Consider the following 5,141-nt stretch of genomic DNA (forward strand, 5'->3'; position numbering starts at 1 on the left):
GGTCGCATGAAAGACTGGGCCGCCTACTGCCTATAATGTGTCTTCTGGTCGATACACTAGCAGAGTTCCTCCAGATGTCAGCCACGTGTCCAGGGATCACTTGCCACGTCATCAATGCCAGTTTTTTGGATAAAACTAGGCCTCCCTACTCTTGCCTAAATTCTAGTCTTATTTAATTTTGCCTTATTTTTCTTTACCTTTTATCATATTATTCTATAATTGTGAAAAATACTTGAAAAAAAAAACCTAAATCTTGTCCTTTCACCATAAGCAATTTTTTCTTAAAGGAAATTTGAACAAAATTCCCAATCCGCCTCTACTAATTAACCTTGGGGACTTGTTAGTAGTGCGCGAGTAAGTGGAATCAAATAGGCTTGGGGACAAGTAAACCATAAGAATTATATTGTTGTGAAATCTCTAAAAATTCTAAGTATGCTCTGTGGTTGCGGTTTTAACTGATCTTCCACATCAGAAAATTGCTTGTTTGAGATTATCCTTGTTGCCTTGTTTGTAAAATTGTATGCATCATTGGGAACGTAACTCTAAAAAGCGATTAGTAAAAAGACGTTTATCTTTGTTTGAAATTGAAAGTGTTAGTAAAAAATTGAGCATCATGGAACCTATTTCTAATATTGTTGATGAAAATGCTATGCCTGAAAAAACTTTGCTTGAATATTTTGCACCTATTTCATCTAATGCTCCTTCATGCATTGTTTTACCTACAACTTCTGCTACTTATTCTTAGCTTAAACCAGCAATCATTCAATTGTTGCCATCTTTTTATGGGTTAGATAGAGAGGATCCTTACATGCATGTCAAAGATTTCTTAGAAATTTGCTCAACATTTAAATTTCAAAAAATTTCTGATGAGTCGGTCAAACTAAGATTGTTTCCTTTTTCATTAAAAGACAAATCAAAAGCTTGGTTAAATTCCCTTCCCACGGGGTCTATAACTACATGGGATCAACTTTATAATAAATTCTTGCTGAAATTTTTTCCTATGTCTAAAACTGATAGTCTAAGGAGAGAAATCTCCGAGTTTTTTCAAAAATATAATGAAGAGTTTTATGAATGTTGGGAAAGATTTAAAGATTTATTATTAAAATGTCCTCATCATGGTTTTGAAAAATGGAGACTTGTAAAATATTTTTATGATGGTTTGACTCCCTCTAATCGCCAAATGATTCAATCTATGCATACTGGAAATTTTTTAAAATTTCAAGGACAAGAGGCGTGGGACGCCCTTGAAGATTTATCTGTCAATTCACAATAATGGAATTATTTTGATCCTAGGTCTAGGTCAACTAATTCACCAAAAAGAGTAGGAAGGTATGAAGTAAAAGAAGAATTAGACTTAAGAACATCCTTAGACAAATTAGCGAGAAAAGTAGAATCTTTAGCCATAAGCCAAACTATAAACTCTCCAATACAACCAAGAAAAGATGTTTGTTCTATATGTTCTAGTCCTTGCCATAATGCCCAATCATGTCCTTCCTACCAAGAAGCCTTTTCTGAGGAGGCCAATGCACTTCATGCTTATGGGAAACCAAATGATAGCCCATTTTCATCCACCTACAATCCAAATTGGAGAAACCATCCGAACTTTTCATGGAGACAAAACCAACCTCACATAAATCAAGGGCACCAATACAACACACAAAACCAAGCTCATGCCCCACAAAATCAACCATATCCGCAACAAATAAAACCTTCCTTAGAAGATACTTTACAACAATTTATGCAATCCACTCAACAAATCCTACAAAATCAATCTCAATCAATTACCAAACTCGAGACACAAGTAGGACAACTCGCCACTGCTTTAGCTGATAGAGAAAAAGGAACATTCCCTAGTCAACCTATCCCTAATCCAAAAGGTCAATATGAGATAGGAAAGTCTAGTCATAATGGAGAAGTCAAATCAATCTCAACTCTTAGGTCCGGAAAGAACATTTTCAAACCTGATTACATACCCGAGGTTGAAAACTAAAAAGAAAAAGAAAAGAGTCAGCCTTCTAGTTCTAATGCCAATGACTTTTCAAACAAAGAAACTCCAATCCATCCTTTCATTCCAAAAGCTCCATTTCCACAAAGATTACTTCCAATTAAAAAAGGGGGCCAATATAATGACATCTTAGAAGTTTCTAAACAAGTTAGTATCAATATCCCTTTCTTAGATGCCATTAAACAAATTCCTGCCTACTCTAAATTTTTAAAGGATCTTTGTACTGTTAATAGAAACACTAATGTTCCTAAAAAGGCGTTTTTAACTGAACAAGCTAGTTCCATTATTCAATATAAGAGTCTTGTTAAATATAAAGATCTTGGGTGTCCCACAATTTCATGCATTATTGGTGATCATTTTATTAACAAAGCTTTACTTGTTTTGGGTGCTAGTGTGAATTTATTGCCTTATTCTGTTTATAAGCAACTTGGTCTTGGTGAGCTAAAACCTACCTCTATAACTCTTCAATTAGCCGATCGTTCTGTGAAAATTCCTAGAGGCATTATAGAGGATGTTTTGATAAAAGTTGATAAATTTTATTTTCTTGTTGACTTCATTGTTCTTGATACTCAACCTGTAGAAAACATGCATGCTCAAATTCCTATCATTTTAGGTAGACCATTCTTAGCTACATCTAATGCAATCATAAATTGTCGTAATGGTGTTTTAAAATTATCTTTTGGAAATATGACTGTTGAATTGAATGTATTTAATGTTGTTAAATCTGTTGAGTGTGAGGAAGTGCATGAAGTTAACATGATAGATAGTATTTGTGAAGATGATGGAAATGACTTACTTGATTTTTGTGAAAAACACTTTGGTATAAACTTGCTTATTGATGACTCTAATGATGATGTGAATTCTTTGGTAGAGCCTATACCCTTAAATGAAACCAAACTTGAACCTTTTTTACCCTTAGATCATGTTCAATCAATCTCCGAGTCTCCAAAGTTAGACCTTAAACCTTTGCCAGAAAATTTAAAATATGCTTTTCTAGGAGAGTCTGAAACAATACCTATTATCATAGCATCCGCTTTAGATAAAGAACAAGAAGATAAATTGTTAGATTTCCTTAGAAAGCATAAAGAGGCCATAGGTTGGACCATTGGAGACATTAAAGGAATTAGCCCATCCATATGTATGTAACGTCCTACGTTTTTGGGTACCTTTAAACGACTCGGGTCGGGATTTTTCCCCCGGGTTAAGAATATTATTTTAAATAATATTATATTTTGTTTGTAAGTATTCCATGAGTTATTGCTAGCCAAAATATGAATTTTGTGATTTTAAAAGTCAAGATAAGACTTTCGGTCCTCGACCGACACAAAAACCCTGATCGGGTAAAAATCTCGGAAAATAAAACGAAAAATCATGGCAATTATATTTTGGGCACAAAATACATTCATAAAAGTTAAAGTTTGGTCAAAAATAATAAACCTAAAAGAAAATGGAAATTTTAAGGCATTTTGTGCTAAATGCCTAATTTTGCCGAAATGGGGAATTTTATTCCATGAATGGACCTTAGGTTAAATTTTATTATGTGATTAATTAAATTAAATTTGAGAGACATTTAATTTAATTAATTAATGTTAAGTTTGGTAATTAAAACTTAATAAGAGTGAAAAAGGTGTCAAAAGTCAATTTGGACTTTTCTTCTTATGAAACATTTATTAACCCTTTAAAAAAAATAAAAAAAATATGAAATGATCATATATGGCAAAGGGTGGCCGGCCATGTGGTCTTTTAGAGTTGTGTGAACCCACTTTTATAAGATTTAAATCCCATTTAATTAAAGGTTAGGGATAAAAGCAAGTGGGTAAAACACTTGAGTGTTTTTAGGGTAACTTAGATAGTATATAACTCTTCCATCCCTCCCCAACCGACCACACCACTCTCTCACATTCAATCATCTGATTTTTGAAGACCTCTCAAAGTGTTCTCTCCATTTTTCAAGACCAAGAACACCAAGGAAACTTTGAGGCTAAGTCTTGGTCTAGGAAGTATTTTCCCTAAGGTAAACTTTCACTAATCTAGGTTTTTGTAAAGTTTTAAGCATAGAGTTTCAAATAGCTAATTGACTATGTTGTTGGGGGAAGTTTGTTAGGGTTTTTGAAAGGTTTTGAAGGAGTCAAAGCTTATAGGAAGGTCCAAACCTTAAGCAAGAACACCAAAGAGGTAAAAAGTTTACTTTTGATGAGTTTGTTGTAGGGTTTTTAGTTTTAAGCATTTTTTTGTATATCTAATGCTTAGAGTTTCTTGTTGATGATGTAATAAGGTTATGGTAGTTGTTTAATAATTTTTATGATGCATGTGTATTGATTTTTGAAAATGGGAACCAAAACCCCCAAGGGTTTTGTAGGATACCCTAAAACAAAACATGTTTTAAGCTGTGACTTCCAAGGGGTCAAGCAGCCACTGTATATTGTTTTTGTAAAATTAAATTGTACTGTTATGTTTTTGAGATTGAGTACATAAAATTGAGCTTTTGAAACACTAAAAAATGTTTAGAAATGAGTAAGTTATGCTATTTCAAAGTTTAGGTAAAAAACTGTTTTTTCGTATTCTCATTTTCGGAACCAAGTTTGGACAGCCACTGTATAGGGCAAATGAACCCAGTTTTTTCTAAAATTTTGTGGACACATTTCTGGCATAACCTATTAGTCCACTGTAAAATTTGGTAAGAAAATATTAAACGGTTTGAAAGTTATTAGCTGTCAAAGTTTGGAAAAAATAAGGACTTGAAAATAAGGTAATTTTTACCTCATTGTTGGAAAATGATTTCACCAATCAAAAATGCTCATTTTGACCTAAGATTTTACAAAGACCTAAATGGCATAACAAAAATGGAATTGGGAAATTTTGGTAACAATTGGGTAAGTAAATTTCAAGATATGAACTAACGAAGTATGTAGTTAAAAATGTGAAAAATAGGTTTTTCACACTTAGTGTAAAAATGATATTTTGGAACATAAGGTAAAAATTAAAATTTTGTTTATTTCAAGATATAAAATGGTAACTCTTGAAATCATATTTTCACTAAAATTTACCCTTTGAGTTTAAATGAATTATTTTTATTAAAGAGTTTTTATTCTTTCTAAAAATAAGAGATTTAATTTATTAATAGTTAATAAATTAA

At 32.4% G+C, this 5,141-nt stretch overlaps 1 non-coding gene across 1 annotated transcript; it reads right to left on the minus strand.

Annotated features, from left to right (window-relative positions):
- Nucleotides 1–1,015: 1,015 nt before the first annotated feature.
- LOC133833421 (small nucleolar RNA R71) lies at nt 1,016–1,122 on the minus strand. The gene has a single exon (XR_009892802.1). It is a non-coding gene; the product is annotated as a small nucleolar RNA R71 (small nucleolar RNA).
- Nucleotides 1,123–5,141: the final 4,019 nt, after the last annotated feature.

The sequence above is a fragment of the Humulus lupulus genome, chromosome 4, assembly GCF_963169125.1.
Source record: "Humulus lupulus chromosome 4, drHumLupu1.1, whole genome shotgun sequence".
Classification (NCBI taxonomy): domain Eukaryota; kingdom Viridiplantae; phylum Streptophyta; class Magnoliopsida; order Rosales; family Cannabaceae; genus Humulus; species Humulus lupulus.